An 18,412-nucleotide genomic window follows, 5' to 3' on the forward strand; every position below is an offset into this window, starting at 1 on the left:
GCCGAGCTCCCTCCTCCCCCTCTGTTTTTCCTCTGGCAAAAGGAGGAAGAAAGGGGGGCTTTTGCCCAAAGCCCCCTCCCCTCTTCCTGTTTTTCCAAAGAGCCCCCCCCCCCCCACTCTAACACCCCTATTCACTCCTTTTTACAAAAGGAACCCCGCTCCTTTTAATATTTCAAACCAAGCCCCCCCACCACGTAAACTTAATTACACTCGACACCCGTTAGCATGCCCTAAATACCCCTAGTATTCGCAAATGAGCCCCTACCCTCTTTAGGTAATTGTGAATAGGCCCCTGGACCCCCGTTTAAGCCCTGAAACCCTCTTTAGCGCGTCATTTTATGTGTGAAACGACCTCCGATCGACCCGAAACTTTACCACGCCCTTTCTAGTATAGTTCTAGCCATGCCATTAAGAAACCACCCAGAGATATTGCCCCGACCTTCGTAACTAAATTATTTCCGATTCAAACTCGACGATAAAAGCTTTTACTTCTTGTGCTTGATTGTGTGCCTGTTTGATTGCGTCGTAGGACACGGAGTGAACGAGGAAGGACCCGAGCGTGACCAAGCAAACGAGGATCAGTACTGCGACCCCGAACCCAAGGGACAGTGCTTCGACCAGGACTTCTCGCAAGAGTTTGACGATGGCAAGTTCAATCCCGCCCTTTGATGCATGTTTCTGTCCTAGTTTTTATAAACACAACCCAGTGGCCTGTTTTATGAAATTGCATGGTTTTGCGTGTTGAAAACATGGTAGGATAGCCACCCTTGCTTGAGACAACCATACTTTGACCACCTGATTTTATAAAGAAAATGTGTGTGTGTGGGAAGGGATAAAATGTGGTTTTGAAAAGCGAGTTAGACGGGATGGATGGCATTTCTGTGTGAAACGCCGTTGGTGTGCTCGTACCTGTGTGGTTGAGCGAGGAAGGGAGATATCCATCTTGTCACCCCTAAGGACCGAGTTGATGTGACATCTCACCTAGCTTCTTGTCGTGCGAACCACTTGACCGTTGTATGGGCAACGGCTTAGCATAAACCCCACTAGTTAGCCTGATAGCCATCAGGAGAGCTGAGAGCAACGGGTGATCGAGGAAAAGGGATAAGATCTGTGTGACTTATGCCCTGGTTAAACCTCAGAGATAGGTTGAGTGACCCCTTGATGGATCCCGTGATGGCTAGTCAGGTCTAGCTAAGGTGGGTAATGGCTTTGTTGGGATCTGCACCGGCACTAAGGTGTTCGTGCTGTGGTACCCCACCTGTGGGTAAAGTTGCACACCTCTGCAGAGTTAAAATCTATTCGAATAGCCGTGCCCACGGTATTGGGCAAGTTATGGTGTGGTCACATAACTAGTGATTCTTTCTGGGAATGAATGGGCTGGCGTGAGTTGTTTGGAAAGTGTCCGGCAGTTGTGCCGTGTGCTACGGCGGACGGGGAGTCCGGTAGCAGTTTAAAACTTGGATCCTGTGTGGATCAAAATCGTGTGCCAGAAAACTCGTTTTGGAAATCATTTTTAAACGAACCCTTGCATACAGTTGAGTTTTTCACAAATGAACCATAACCTATCCTTGGATTGTCCTGTGCATATGATTACTGTTATACCCCCCTCCGTGGGTGTGATTGGACTTGCTGAGTACGTTTGTACTCACCCCTCTCTTACTTTTACGGTGGAAGACCCAGACTACATCCCCGAAGACAACGAGTAGGGTTTCGTCCTGCACCCAATCTTGCCTGTGGTTGAGGCCACCGTTGGATTCCGCATGGCGCAAGACTCTGATGATCCTTTATTCGTCGCTAGTGTAGTTGTGTGGGTTCTGGTTGTAATCCTCGCGATAGTGGCGCTTCACTGCCCATTACCGCGTAGAGTTGTACGGTGATGTACCATCTGATGTAATAAAAGTGTTATCAGCCTCCTGGGACTGATAAACCAACACTTTTAAGTCTTCCCTGATGGGGGGACGCTTCAGGTGGTATCAGAGCCGAAGGCTGGCCGTAGGACGTGACCCTAGGAGCGAGACCCCCTTTTCAGACCCTAGAACTTATCCTGGCCTAGAAACTTTCTGCACAAACACTCACCACTGGTCTTTGCCTTGTTCCAGATGGCTGGCAATGGATGGGTTAGCGGAATCTGCCACGCAGAGCCCGGCCTCCCCAAGTTGCTGTTGCTCAGCCTGGAACGCGTCGGGGTTATGGAACCGCCGGAGTATGCCTACCGTGAGTACCTCGCCGGAGGCACCCTTCGGTGCGACATGATGGTTTTTGTGGAGAGAAGCACCCGCTACCCCGATATGGACCCTTGGTTCATCTCCACTGCTGGTTTCCGTTTCCCCGACACCTATCGAAAGGCCGCTCGTAAAGCCCTGCGACGGCTGCGTGTACTCTACAGGCACCACCTTCAGTGGACTCCTATGGGATTTTTCCCACCCGCTGAGGGAAGAGGGCGCACTTGGATTGCCCGGATGAGGGGACTTGGACAAGAAGAAGAACCCATGGAAACCCATTGGGATAAGGGTACTCAGACCGAAAACGAGATGGATCGGTTCCTCCCAATAAAGAAGCGCTCTATCAGGACCGAGGAAGAATCACCATGATAGGACTAGCACCCCTAGCAAAAACCCTACCCTAATGACCACGAAAACTGTACCACCCTTGTTGTAATAATATCATCTACTCGCTTTTGCACCTGTACCAGGTTGTTTACCCTACTTCTGTTTCAGATGGCTGAGGAAGGATGGACCCAGGGCGATTGCCAAGCTGCACCTGGATTCCCCAGCCTCTTGATCAACACACTGGAAGACCTTGGCGTTACGAAGCGCCCAAGGTACTACAGCCGAGAGTACGAGCACCATGGTACCCTCCGCTGCAGGGTGATCCTGGTCATCGCCAGGAGCAACCGCTACCCCGACATCCAGCCCTGGCGCGCGACCGCCACAGGGTTTAGGCACCAAGACACCTACCCCTTGGCCATCAGAAAAGCACTCCGTTACTTGTGCCGGATTTTTGAAGAACACCTCGCCCCCACGCCAGCGAAGTTCTTCCCGCCGGCCATCAGAACCCCAGTCTGGGAGGCGCGCATGAGAAACCTAGAACGACGTCGCCACGAAGAAGGCCCCCTGTACCAAGTGGCTACTTACCTAGCCGCCCTGGACCAACTTTTCGATGAGCAAGCCAATCTTCTAAGGGAGCAGACCCATCGAGCCGAGCAAGCAGAGCTCGCGGTGAGGATACAGCAGATCCGAGCCGCCCATGCCGAGGCGAGAGCCGCAGCCGCGGTCAGTAGTGAAGCTGTCGCCCAAGAAAGCCTTAGACAGGCCCGAGACCGGCGTATGCAAGATTGGACCCAAAGTGGAACACCAGTCCCGGCGATAGGGGAAGACCACGTTCTACTCGGGACACCCGTCATAGGGTGGGGATCACTCTTCGGGAGCGCACGAGCCCCACCCGAGAACCCTGAAAGCTCTGCTGCTGCCGACGAAGGGGATGCTGCGATGCAACCCCTGACCGATGGGAACCCAGAAGACGGCGAGCAAGAACCTCTCACCCTGTCCGTCCCGGGAGAAGACACACCGCGCGAGTAGAGTGACCGACGCCATCCCAGTGATGCCCCTCCCCAGCCTTTCTGTTTACGCCGTACCCTTAAGATGAGACCCTGGCCGAGTAGCACGAGACCTAGTCGTACCCCCGAGTTGTACCCCCCCCCCTTGCAATAATAAAAAGGATTGTGTATGTTTGCGATTGTGTGCTAGCTTGTTGTGTGCTGCTTGTTTATATAAATACCGGCAGAAGGTGAATTCTGCCCTATATACGAATTAAACAACTTAAACATCACATAATCGTAACCCCGATTTACCCAATCAACAGGTGACCCCCCGGAACGTCGCGAGGGCCTCCCGTGGCCGGAACCCCGTAGCCGCTAGTGTCGGAGCACACCCCGTTGAACAAGACCTTCCCCAAGGAGAGCAAGAAGTAAGCCAGAACCGAGGGGGAAGTCAAGAAGGAGAACAACTACCACCACCCCCACCCCTCGGAGACCTGGCACAAATCATCCATAACCAGACCCTCATACTGGAGACTCTGGCGAACGCCCTCATTAACCGGCAGCCACGAGGGCAGACTATGAACGACAAGCTGACGGCCTTCTTAAGGACCAAGCCACCTACCTTCGCCGGATCCTGCAACCCGTTGGATGCTGACGACTGGTTGCGAGTAATTCAGAGGAAGCTCGAACCATTCGAATGCCAGGACCGGGATAAAGTCCTACTGGCAGCCCACCAGCTCACCGGAACAGCATTATCCTGGTGGGAAAACTATTGTGCTGCAGTCGAAGATGCCTCTACCATCACCTGGGGAGAATTCGTAAGGGAGTTCCGCCGCTACCATATCCCTTCGGCCACTATGAAGCGCAAGGCGGATGAATTCCGCGCACTACAACAAGGAAACATGTCGGTGGAAGAATACACCCACTGGTTCATAGAATTGGCCCGGTACGCGCCGGAAGAAGTGAACGACGACGATAAGAAGCAGGACATGTTCAAGAAGGGGTTAAGCCCGGAGCTACGGACCTTGCTTACTCCCCAGATCTATCCGGACTTCAATACCCTAATGAACAAGGCCATCCTCACGGAAAGGGCCAAGGCCGAAGAAAGAAAGGACAACAAACGCAAGTTCTTCGAAAGTAAGGCTCGCCAACAAGACCGTTTCCAGAAGCCGAGAAATTCCAGCTATACTGCACCAGGAACTCAGGCCCCGATGCAGTATAGAACTCAGTCCCAGGTGACAGGATCACAGGCCCCGCCTAGAAGCCAGAATACCTCGAGGGCCCCACAAAGCAATGCAAGTCAGACCACCCCCGACAACAACAATGTCAGGGCCTGTTTTAACTGCCGCGAAGTAGGGCATTACATTGCCAATTGCCCTTATGCCAAGAATAAGCCGGCCACGTCAGCCTTCTCCAACACAGTGAATGGACCCAGACCAGCCCTGACCGGTGCCAACCGAGTGCCCGTCCGCAACAATGACAACAGTCAGCAGACGAAACAGCCCCAGCAATCGTTTGGACGAGCCCGCGTCAACCACATTGATGCGCAGGAGGCTCAAGAAGCTCAGGGAGTAGTGCTCGGTGAGTACCTAGTCAACTCAGCTCTGGCAACAGTACTATTTGATTCTGGAGCATCGCACTCATTCATATCCTCGAGCTTTGTGGAAAAACACAAAATACCCACGGTACTACTAAAAACACCCCTATTAACCCGGACGCCTGGAGGCGACATCAATTGTCAATTAGGCTGTCTACGGGTAAGAATCAATTTAAGTGGGGTAGAATTTCTAGCGGACTTGGTAGTACTTAAGTCAGGGGGAATAGACGTAATCCTTGGAATGGACTGGTTAAGTCGACACAATGGCCTCATAGGCTGTACTGACAAAGTGGTACATCTAACAAACCCTGAAGGAGTACAAGTGATCTGCCATACCCGGGATAGTAAATTTGACCCAATGGTGTTTAACATGGAAGCCCAGCCCTTAGAAGGAGTCCCGGTGGTGAACGAATACCCAGATGTTTTTCCCGAGGAACTTCCCGGTATGCCACCAGACAGGGATATAGAGTTCGTCATTGACCTTATCCCTGGAACCTCCCCTATAGCCAAAAGACCCTATAGGATGGCGGCATCTGAGTTGACGGAATTAAAGAAACAACTAGAAGAACTGCAACGCATTGGTTTCATCAGACCAAGCTCGTCGCCGTGGGGAGCCCCGGTTCTGTTTGTCAAAAAGAAAGATGGGAGCATGAGGATGTGTGTAGATTACCGGGCACTGAATGAAGTTACCATTAAGAATAAGTACCCCCTCCCCAGGATTGATGACCTGTTCGATCAGCTAAAAGGAGCCAAGTACTTTTCCAAGATCGATCTAAGGTCAGGATATTTTCAGCTCAAGATTAGAGAAAGTGACATCCCTAAGACAGCTTTTGTCACCCGCTACGGGCAGTTCGAGTTCACCGTAATGTCCTTCGGACTAACCAATGCCCCTGCTTACTTTATGAACCTCATGAACAAAGTATTTATGGACGAGCTGGATAAGTTTGTTGTAGTCTTTATCGACGACATACTTATCTACTCCAAGAGTATTCAGGAACATGAGCAACATCTGCGGGTAGTATTGGAAAAGCTGAGGGCACATAGGTTATATGCCAAGTTCAGCAAGTGCGACTTCTGGCTGGAGAGAGTAGCTTTTCTTGGTCACATTCTGACTGCGGAAGGCGTAGCAGTGGACCCAGAGAAGGTCGAAGCTGTTTCCAATTGGCAGCGACCAACTAACGTCAGTGAAATCAGGAGCTTCCTTGGGTTAGCCGGGTACTATCGGAGATTTATCGAGGGATTCTCTAAGATAGCTCGACCCATGACAGAACTCCTTAAAAAGGAGAAGAAGTTCGCTTGGACGGAATCTTGTGAGAAAAGCTTTCAGGAACTAAAGCAAAAGTTGACAACCGCCCCAGTGTTAACCCTACCGGACATTCATCGGGATTTTGTCATTTACTGTGACGCGTCCCGACAAGGATTAGGATGTGTGCTGATGCAAGACGGGAAAGTCGTTGCTTATGCCTCCCGCCAACTCAGGACTCACGAGCAGAATTATCCGACCCATGACTTGGAATTAGCAGCCGTAGTGCATGCCCTCAAAATTTGGAGGCATTACTTGATTGGGAATAAGTGTGAGATTTACACTGACCATAAGAGTCTGAAGTATATTTTCACCCAGTCAGATTTGAACCTAAGACAAAGAAGGTGGTTAGAGCTAGTCAAGGACTATAATTTGGAAATCCGTTACCACCCCGGAAAAGCGAATGTGGTGGCCGATGCCCTGAGCAGGAAGACTTATGGACCCAAGGATGATAACCTACGCGAGGAAATGGCACGATTAAATGTGCACATTGTTCCTCGAGGTTCGAGCCATGTGCTGAGCGTTCAATCAACCCTAGAGGATAGAATTAGAGAGGCTCAAAGCTCGGATCAAGAGTTAATGAAGATCTGCAAACAAACTGGAGAAAACAAAGCGCCGGGCTTCAGGGTAGACGATAAAGGAACGTTATGGTACGAGAATAGGATTTGCGTACCCCAGAATGGAGATTTCCAGAAATTGATCATGGACGAAGCCCACAACTCGGCCTACTCTATCCACCCGGGATCCACCAAAATGTATATGGACATAAAGCAAAAATATTGGTGGAACGGAATGAAGGCGGATATTGCAAGATTCGTGGCTCATTGTGACACTTGTCAAAGGATAAAGGCCGAGCATCAAAAGCCGGCAGGATTATTGCAACCCTTACCTATTCCGGTGTGGAAGTGGGATGAGATAGGGATGGACTTTGTAGTAGGACTGCCCCGAACACAGAAGGGACACGATTCCATATGGGTAATTGTGGATCGACTCACTAAATCGGCACATTTCATACCCGTAAGGACCACTTATGGCGGAGAAAAGCTGGCAAAACTTTACGTGGAAAACATAGTGAAGTTACACGGAGTGCCTAGCAGAATTGTCTCAGATAGAGGGACCCAATTTACCTCTAGGTTCTGGAAAAGCTTGCATCAAGCCATGGGCACCAAGTTAGATTTCAGTTCCGCATATCATCCACAGACTGACGGTCAAACCGAGAGGGTAAATCAAATTATGGAAGATATGCTGAGAGCATGTGTCCTGACTTATGGAAATGATTGGGAACAGAGTCTGCCCTATGCGGAATTCTCGTACAACAATAGTTACCAAGCCAGCCTGGGCATGTCGCCATTCGAAGCTCTCTATGGGAGAAAGTGCAAAACTCCCTTAATGTGGTCGGAAGTTGGAGAACGTGCGCTAGTAGGGCCCGCACTCATAAAAGAAGCAGAGGAGAAAGTAGCGGAAATCCGCGAGAAATTGAAAGCGGCTCAGTCCCGACAAAAGAGCTACGCAGACAAGAAGAGACGGGAAATAAGTTTCAATCCGGGAGATTTTGTCTATCTCAAAGTCTCACCCATTCGAGGGACACGAAGATTTCAGGTACAAGGAAAATTAGCCCCTCGATACATTGGGCCGTATCGAGTTCTAAAGAAAGTCGGAACCGTGGCGTACCGACTGGAGTTACCAGAAGAAATGTCGGATATACACCCAGTATTTCATGTCTCGCAATTAAGAAGGTGTCTGAGAGTACCCGAGGGAGAACACGTGCCGGTGGAAACAATAGATCTGCAACCGGATCTGCGGTACCAAGAAGTGCCGGTTAAAATTCTGGACACTGTCACTAGGAGGACAAGAAACTCTGAGGTGCGGATATGCAGGGTTCAATGGAGCAGACACGGAGTAGAGGAAGCAACCTGGGAGCGCGAGGAGGCCCTAAAGAAAGAATTTCCCCATCTATTTAGAAGCCAGCCGAATCTCGAGGACGAGATTCATTTAAGTGGGGTAGGTTTGTAACGCCCTAAGAATTTCAAGCCTAAGCTACGCGTTAAAGGTTCCGATTAAAAACGGATTCACCGTAACACCCTGACCCCCTTTGCACACGTGCGCGTTACGTCCCCCGCCCTGTGACACACAACGCACGGCTTCCCCCACGCGCACCGCCTCGACCCTCGCCATCGTGTCACGACGATCACGCGCGACCGCTGCCGCAATTAGCGCCGGCGCTCCTCGCGCAGCGCGCGAATCCAGTGCGCGCGTGGCCGACCGGCCGCGGCTGCCGCCGCGATTGGCGCCGCCGCGTTTTCCCTCCACCCCCTCGCTGTTCTCCTTGCGCGTGCGCCGCGCGCGCGAATCCCGCCGACACGCGTCGCCTTTCCTCCCCTCCCCATTTTTCTTTTCTTTTCTTCTTTCCCCTTTTCTTTTCCCCCATTTCCTTTTTTTTTCTTCTCTTTCCCTTTCTCCCCTTTTCTTTCCTTTTCCCTCTTCTCCTCTCCTCCTCTTCTCCCTGTTTCCCTGCTCCCGAGCGCTGCACGGCCGGCCCTGTGCGCCGCGCCCGCGCCCTGCCTGGCCCTGCAACGCGCCCACGCGCGCGCGCACGCGCCGCGCGTGGCCGTGCGTCGCGCCGCGCCGCCCGTCGCCGCGCCCTCGCCCCTGGCCCGCGCCGTGCCGCGCCGCGCGCGCACGCGCGCACGGACGCCGCGCCGCCAGTCGTCACTCGCCGCTGCTCCCCTGCCGCGCTGCCCTGTGCTCGCACAGCACCCCCCCACGTGCCCTCGGCGCCTGCGCCCCGCCGCCACGCCGTGTCGCGACGGCCGCGAGCGGCCAAACTCCATTAATGGCCGCCCGCGACCGCCGCCGGCCGAGCCCACCGGCCTCCACCGCCCCTCCACCGCGGCTGCCTATAAATAGGCCCCTCTGGCACCTCCGGCACCCCCACAACCCGCCACGCCGCCTAGCCCTTCCTCTCCCCATGCCTAGCGCCGCCCCTCCGAGCTCCCGCGGCCACCTCCGCCGGCCTCCGTCGCCCGACCCCCTCGCTCCACCTCGGCTCAAGGTGAGCGGGGGAATCAATTCCCCTTGGCCCCCTCTTCCTTTCCCCCCCACGCGCCCGAGCCGCCCCGGGCCCCGGCCGCCGGATTGAGGCCGGCGCCGAGCTCCCTCCTCCCCCTCTGTTTTTCCTCTGGCAAAAGGAGGAAGAAAGGGGGGCTTTTGCCCAAAGCCCCCTCCCCTCTTCCTGTTTTTCCAAAGAGCCCCCCCCCCCCCCACTCTAACACCCCTATTCACTCCTTTTTACAAAAGGAACCCCGCTCCTTTTAATATTTCAAACCAAGCCCCCCCACCACGTAAACTTAATTACACTCGACACCCGTTAGCATGCCCTAAATACCCCTAGTATTCGCAAATGAGCCCCTACCCTCTTTAGGTAATTGTGAATAGGCCCCTGGACCCCCGTTTAAGCCCTGAAACCCTCTTTAGCGCGTCATTTTATGTGTGAAACGACCTCCGATCGACCCGAAACTTTACCACGCCCTTTCTAGTATAGTTCTAGCCATGCCATTAAGAAACCACCCAGAGATATTGCCCCGACCTTCGTAACTAAATTATTTCCGATTCAAACTCGACGATAAAAGCTTTTACTTCTTGTGCTTGATTGTGTGCCTGTTTGATTGCGTCGTAGGACACGGAGTGAACGAGGAAGGACCCGAGCGTGACCAAGCAAACGAGGATCAGTACTGCGACCCCGAACCCAAGGGACAGTGCTTCGACCAGGACTTCTCGCAAGAGTTTGACGATGGCAAGTTCAATCCCGCCCTTTGATGCATGTTTCTGTCCTAGTTTTTATAAACACAACCCAGTGGCCTGTTTTATGAAATTGCATGGTTTTGCGTGTTGAAAACATGGTAGGATAGCCACCCTTGCTTGAGACAACCATACTTTGACCACCTGATTTTATAAAGAAAATGTGTGTGTGTGGGAAGGGATAAAATGTGGTTTTGAAAAGCGAGTTAGACGGGATGGATGGCATTTCTGTGTGAAACGCCGTTGGTGTGCTCGTACCTGTGTGGTTGAGCGAGGAAGGGAGATATCCATCTTGTCACCCCTAAGGACCGAGTTGATGTGACATCTCACCTAGCTTCTTGTCGTGCGAACCACTTGACCGTTGTATGGGCAACGGCTTAGCATAAACCCCACTAGTTAGCCTGATAGCCATCAGGAGAGCTGAGAGCAACGGGTGATCGAGGAAAAGGGATAAGATCTGTGTGACTTATGCCCTGGTTAAACCTCAGAGATAGGTTGAGTGACCCCTTGATGGATCCCGTGATGGCTAGTCAGGTCTAGCTAAGGTGGGTAATGGCTTTGTTGGGATCTGCACCGGCACTAAGGTGTTCGTGCTGTGGTACCCCACCTGTGGGTAAAGTTGCACACCTCTGCAGAGTTAAAATCTATTCGAATAGCCGTGCCCACGGTATTGGGCAAGTTATGGTGTGGTCACATAACTAGTGATTCTTTCTGGGAATGAATGGGCTGGCGTGAGTTGTTTGGAAAGTGTCCGGCAGTTGTGCCGTGTGCTACGGCGGACGGGGAGTCCGGTAGCAGTTTAAAACTTGGATCCTGTGTGGATCAAAATCGTGTGCCAGAAAACTCGTTTTGGAAATCATTTTTAAACGAACCCTTGCATACAGTTGAGTTTTTCACAAATGAACCATAACCTATCCTTGGATTGTCCTGTGCATATGATTACTGTTATACCCCCCTCCGTGGGTGTGATTGGACTTGCTGAGTACGTTTGTACTCACCCCTCTCTTACTTTTACGGTGGAAGACCCAGACTACATCCCCGAAGACAACGAGTAGGGTTTCGTCCTGCACCCAATCTTGCCTGTGGTTGAGGCCACCGTTGGATTCCGCATGGCGCAAGACTCTGATGATCCTTTATTCGTCGCTAGTGTAGTTGTGTGGGTTCTGGTTGTAATCCTCGCGATAGTGGCGCTTCACTGCCCATTACCGCGTAGAGTTGTACGGTGATGTACCATCTGATGTAATAAAAGTGTTATCAGCCTCCTGGGACTGATAAACCAACACTTTTAAGTCTTCCCTGATGGGGGGACGCTTCATTCAGTGACATGAGAAAATCTCTCAAAAGGTGGCACAGTTCAGCAAGCGGAGTTCACAAACATATATCAGGAAAACACCTACAGCTAACTTGGAGAACCTAACAAAAAGTAGGATAACACAGTGCTAACAAACAACATAAGGCATATTAAATCTGTGATACAACCAACCATTCAAGAAATATTCTATACCACTATAATATATTTAGCCAAATCAGTGAGTACAGATAAATAAGAAGCTAAACTGAACTGAATATCGTCAGATACAAATCGCTAATCAATGATTTACCTCGAGTATCGACGCAACGATCACAGATCCCTCGCTCCCAGCTGCAGCATCATCGATAATCGGCGCACATACATTGATTATCGGCCTTAATCGCATGAAAATAAGTGAACGGAGCTGAAATCACCCGCTCTCTTGCTCTGTGCTTGCGCGCGTGTGAGGAAAGTGAGAGGCAGGGGAAAGTGAATTGGAGCGCGTGTGAGGAAAGTGAGAGGCAGGGGAAAGTGAACCGGAAAGGGACAAGGGATGCTCCGTGCTTGCGCGCATGTGAGGAAAGTGAGAGGCAGGGGAAAGTGAACTGGAAAGGGACAAGGGACATGAGGTTGGACAGAAGGTCGGAGAGAGAGTGACTGTGGTCCTCGTGAGGCCATAGTGTGGTGGAAGGGTTAACGGGTTAACGAGTTAGTGGATCGTAATGGGTAGTTAGATAAAAATATTTTTTCCCTAAGCAAACAATTGTTGCTTTTAATATGTGACAACATTCTGGAATCAAGAGAAGGTCTAGTTTTTTATAAAAATAAGTTCTCTACTTTTTATAAATTTTTTTAAATTTTTGAATTTTCCACTGAAATCTAGTGAAATTTCAGTCGGTTTACGTTCTCAGCTAGCATCGGTAACGATAAATTTCACTGATAATCGCGATTATCGAGCGGTTTTGTATTCCCTGCGTCACACCGAAGAAGAGAATCTTGCTATTTACGACTATTAAATAAAAGTATTAAATAAAGTTTTACAATTTTTTCACAGATAGGTGCTAATTCGCGAGATAAATTTAATGAGCCTAATTAATCTATAATTTACTACACTGATGCTGCAGTAACCATTCACTAATCATGGATTAATATACCTTATTAGATTCGTCTCTCGAATTAGCTTATGGGTTCTGCAATTAGTTTTGTAATTAGAGTTTATTTAATACCTCTAAATGATAAAATTCTCTTTGATGTGATAGGCTAAAGTTTAACCCTCCGGAACCAAACACCCCTAAATATTACTTGACCGCCGGTTAAAGCGGTGAGAAAATTATTAGCAACAGCCAAGTTTAAAGAATATTTACTCAGGTGGCGAGATATACATCTAGATTGATAACATGTGCGAGATATACATCTAGATTGATAACATAGTTGGCAAGATTTTTAGATCTTACTATCTCAGTGAGATAAATCTAGCTGACCTTGTATTTTCAAATTCAGCAACTCAGTACAGACGCCTAGATACTCACATGTACACTTATTCCTATACACGTAGCTGTATCTCTGTGAGAACCTCCAAAAAATTAAGATATTTTCTAAATTCTTAACGCCTTTGCAGATAGCATAAGGTCCGCATCATTTTATTCTATATATTTCTCATACATTTTAAAACATCAATACCAGCACTTATATCGGATCCCTGAAAAAACCTATATCAATCGTCTCTAGAGTCCATCTTATATATTTGAATTGCTTAAAAAAGTTATACATTTCAAGTATTTATTCTAGTTGTTAAGCCTATCGTTTATGGTATATATTTGAATTTCTATAGTAGTGAATTTTTCTTTAATACCCATACCAATCCGTACTTCTTATCAAAACAATTTTTCTTGCTTAGAGTTATTTTCCGTGCTTAGCAAATTTATTTTCTTTGTTTTGTATATTTTCCTTGGTGCTAAGAACAATTTCTATTATTGACCGAACTTTTTCCATGCTCCGAACATTTTGTCGAACCTGACCTGGCTCAAATGGCCAAATCCTCTCGAACATAACCCGCTCCACTACTGCAAGCTTATTTTTTTGAATCGAGGCAAGCCCTATTTCCATTCCAAAGAAACGGAAAAAATACATGGCCTTACATCCAGAAACAGCCAAAAGAAAAGAAGGGGATAGTTCGCCTCGCGACTTTGAGGGCACCCCTAGACTACTTAACTTCGTTCAAGCTAATTAGTGTTCCTACAATAGCACTCCTAGGATTTCTAAGAGCAGAGAAGCAAAACACCTGCCGCATGATCCGTGAGACTTTGCCCTATGATGAAGACGAGATACAGAGAAGCAAAACACACGCCCACCAGCGTGATTTCCATTTTCATCCGACATCAAAAGCCATGCCTTCAGTTCTCCTCATCCTCCTCTTCCTGATCCTCATCCGGCATGGGTAGCAACATCCTCACCGCAACAGTGTTTCCAGCTTGCATCGCCAGCGCGCCAGCAGGGCCTTGACTCCTTCCAGCAGCCCCCCTTGAAACTCCTCGTTGTACAATCCTGCCCAATAATTCATAAGAGAACAGGCATGTAAGAGGACTTCAGCTGGATGTTTGATGACCTTCTTATCAAAGCAGGCTCTGTTCCTGCTCTTCCATATTTCCCAGCAGATGGCGGAGAGACCGAATTGATACAGCCTCCGTCCACTTGGGAGCCATTTCTCCATCCACAGCTTGTATTGCTTAATATTACCCGGGATGCCTTTGGAGCTTGTATTGCTCAATATTACCCGGGATGCCATTTGCTCCAAAGGAGCTCCCCACAATCCCCCACACTACTTTAGATACAGAGCAATTGAAAAAGAGGTGTTCCACTGTTTCATCTCGGTTGCAGAAGTAGCAGGTGGGCTGTCAGATCCAGGCCTACGGGACTGTGCACACAGCGTACATTTTCTAAAATAAGAGATAAGACATGGCCCAAGCTCTATATCTATTGTAACTACTTGTAGCATAGTAGAATTACTTATATAGTAGTAAACTAATTGGAGACGATAGGAAACTACCTGAAAAGTATTCGGATAGGACTCCTGGAATTGTACTTGACTAGAACTTCCATATAACCCTATCCCCTAGACTATATAAGGGCGGATAGGGACTCCCTCCAAATGGGAGATCACCCAATCACTACCTAAGATAATACAAACCACACAGGACGTAGGGTATTACGCTCTCGGCGGTCCGAACCTGTCTAAACTTTGTGCTCCTTGCACCTTCGAGTTCCTGATCTCGGCGACACCCTACCTATAAATTCATCACCTCGGGGGTATCCCTCAGTGGGCGTGGCGGTAAAACACTGACAGCTGGTGCACCAGGTAGGGGCGTTCATCGAGCATCTACTGGAGAACTCGATGGCATCTCTCATCTTCACCAGCACCGTGCTCGATGAGGGCACAACTTTCATCTTTGGCTCCTGGATCCGCGTCGCTAACGGCTTGGGTGGCTTCAACATCCACCTAGTCGACTCCAGGAAGCCGGAGGCCTCTACATCTACTCAAAGCAGAGACCTCGACGAGTTGCTGCTCCCCGATCTACCCATGCAGATCGAAAGGATGTCTGTTTTCGACACGACTTCAACTCGTGCTGCACCAGGACAACTCGGATCAGATTCAAACCGATCTGAGAAGCCTTCACGATCCAAGTCCCTCTTCAACTTGGAGGAGGACTTGGATCGCCTCTTCAAGATTCGAGATGAGGGAGCCACCGTGCGTCGGCCCCCCCCCCCCGGTTCTTGACTACAACTCTAAAAATGAAGAGTACCCGTTAACTACAAGTTCGAGCCGAGGAGGACTCAAGGACGGGGGAGCCACCGCTCATTGGGAGGCCCCAGTTCTCAACAACTACTCGCAACCTGATGATTACTTCGAGTCGTTTTCGGGTAATCATCCAGGTTTAACCATAACATCTACGCCGCAAGACCATTTCGTGTATTGGAAGGGTCTAGAGCCCTCTGAGTTACTCAAATACAACTCCCGTCTTGTGGCAGAATCCATCCTTTGGCGTATCGACCCCAGGTTGCCGGAAGATCTTGACTACTCCGCCCAATTTCAGCTCACGTCACAACATCGACGCGCTGCAGCGACGACCTCGACTACTCGACTCGCGCCACAGTTATGACTGCTTCGACAAATCGGCTGTGCCAACAATAACTTCAACAACTCGTCTCGACTACAAACTAGTCGGGAACTAGTCTCAAACTACTCGGCGACTAGATCTGCACGGTCAACAACAAGTCGGAATTAGCTCCGACTAGTCGGCTTCGTCGACAAATCACCCAAGGATCAAAGCTACGCTTCGCCGCCTACTTTTTGTGCAACACACACTCTCTCCATCGGCAAACTCGAAACTCCCAAACCTTGTCCAGATTGGCTTGAGATGGTTCAACCCACGACCCTCTCCGTATTGGAAGAGGATTTTGATCATCTACCACCACTCGAAGTAGGAGAAGCCACCGCGTGTCGAGGGGCCATTGTTTTCGACAACTAGTCGCATTCAGCTACTCATGTGATCTGGGGTCCGATAAGGGGATCAGATTGGTCGGGCAGGTTTGGGCATCGGAAGGGCATGAAACCCTCCAGGTCTCTCAAATCAAGTCCACCATGATTCATTGTCACACCTGGCGAACTACCTTTTCAAGAAGGCAGACCCCTCCCTCCTTCGGACGATGAAGATGAGGTATATGTGGTGCGGAGTGCCAAACGCTTCGCCCCCAATCGAGAAGTACTCATGACTCACGTCGATGAGGACTGTGAAGGCCTAGAGCGGGTCCAACTAGACAACTACAATGACTACCTCCTTGATCCACTCGACGAAGACATGGACGCAACTATGGATAGTGAATCCCCAACCAGCATCAAGGTAGAAGATGCAGATGGCATCCAGAAGGAACGTCGTAGGCTCATCAATGCGAAGCGCGACCAACGCAGACACCGCGCGGTTGAGTCAAACCAGCAGGGGAGTGGCAACCTCCACGGCTCCTCCACAGCCAACCTTCATGCCATCATCAATGCCGGCCGGGACGCCCGTAATGTCATCATTGCCAGGCAGCAGGAGTGCAAAGAAGTGGAAGCCTACAGCCCCACCTACTATAAACTCCCTCTCAACTATCTGGAGACTACTCGAAAGCGCAAGTCAGAAGCCGGGGAACAATCCACCCATAGAAGGAAGACTCTCAGTTCGAAGAAACGATTCAAGGAAGCCCTCCACGGGCAATGCCCGTGGCACCCGAAGAGCAAGCATTCTGTGTTTGAATGTCAAACCCTTCGGAGGGCCCTAGGAGCTCCGCCAAGTCTACAAAGAAAGGCGACAGGACTACCCGACTAATGATTTACTCATAAATTAAGTACCCGGTTCACGGAGGTTTTCTAAGGGTCTTTTAGGTGTTGCATTTGTTTAAACCATTGTTTTGGGATTATATCTCGAAACAAGGGGTTCCGTATGCCTAAAAGCACCCATTTTTACCACTTAGTCCGGGTCGCTATTTATATTCATTATTCAGGTTAATCATGACTCCCTCGCTAAACTTAGGAACCCTGTCACAGCCGAACCATGTGACTGCCAAAAGTGGTTGCCTCGTTTGGCAATAACTAGTGGAACCCGTTAATTAGTCAAATAAAACACCTACGCAATTGTCTATCAAATACTTCCTGTAACACTCACATTACTAGTTCCTGACTAGTTTTCTATATTACTGAATGGGGCCTTGCACCCAAACTACCAGTAACCCCCAGATTACTAGTTCCCGACTAGTTTTCTATATTACTGAAGGGGGCTTTCTCCTAAACGTCCAGTAAAACTCCGTTTACTAGTTTTCCACTAGTATTACGCGTAGTTTACTGAAGGAGCCTTACTCCTGTATGACCTCGCCAACGATCTCGACGAAATTCAATTTTTCCTATCCAGCAGCAGCCTGAAGCACCCGTACCACCCGCATGGAAATCAACCGTGCAATCGACGACTTGATCCACAACCCGTAACCCCTCGAACCAAATCTGCCTTGGTTGGAGGTCATGTACCACAAGTTCTTCTCCAAGTCGGAGTAGGATTTGAATCGTCTACCACAAGTCGGAGTAGGACTTGGATCATCTACGACAAGTCAGAGGAGGATTCAGATCGTCTACTACAAGTTGGAGGAAGATTTGGATCGTCTACTACAAGTTGGAGGAGGACTAGCCAGCATCCATCGAAGGGCTCCCGTCCCCGCCAATTACTCGGACTTCATCAACGATGCACTACCATTATCAAACGACCACTAGGGCCTGATGGCGCCTCCATCTTGGTTGGGCGGGCCCGGGCATTGGAAGGGCACGAGTCCTCCAAGCTACCCGACTCAGCCCACCTTTCTACGCCTCCAACTTGGTCGGGCGAGCCCGGGCATGGAAGGGCACGAGTCCTCCATGCTACCCGGTTCAGCCCACCTCTATGCGTTTTCAACTAGGTCGGGCGGGCTCGGGCATTGGAAGGGCACGAGTCCTCCAAGCTACCCGGTTCAGCCCACCTTTCTGCGCTTTCAACTTGGTCGGGCGGGCTCAGGCATCAGATGGGCACGGATTCCTCCAAGCTACCCGATCGCAGCCCACTTTTCTACGCCACCAACCCCGACAACCTGTTGGGCCTAGAACCGTTCCAAGAAGGCAGGACCCTCGATTCCTCGATGACTACTTCGCCCTTGCCAGGGCACTTGGCGATACGCCGGCGACTACTTCGACTACACAACTAGTTGGAAGCGGGACTCATTCCACCAGTGACTAGTTGGAATCGATTCTGACTAGTCGGGTTTCATCAACAAACCATTGCGGCTTCATCAATGAGTGACACGGCTTCATCGGCAATCTATCACGAATCA

This window comes from Panicum hallii, chromosome 4 (genome assembly GCF_002211085.1).
Source record: "Panicum hallii strain FIL2 chromosome 4, PHallii_v3.1, whole genome shotgun sequence".
In the NCBI taxonomy this organism is placed as follows: Eukaryota; Viridiplantae; Streptophyta; class Magnoliopsida; order Poales; family Poaceae; genus Panicum; species Panicum hallii.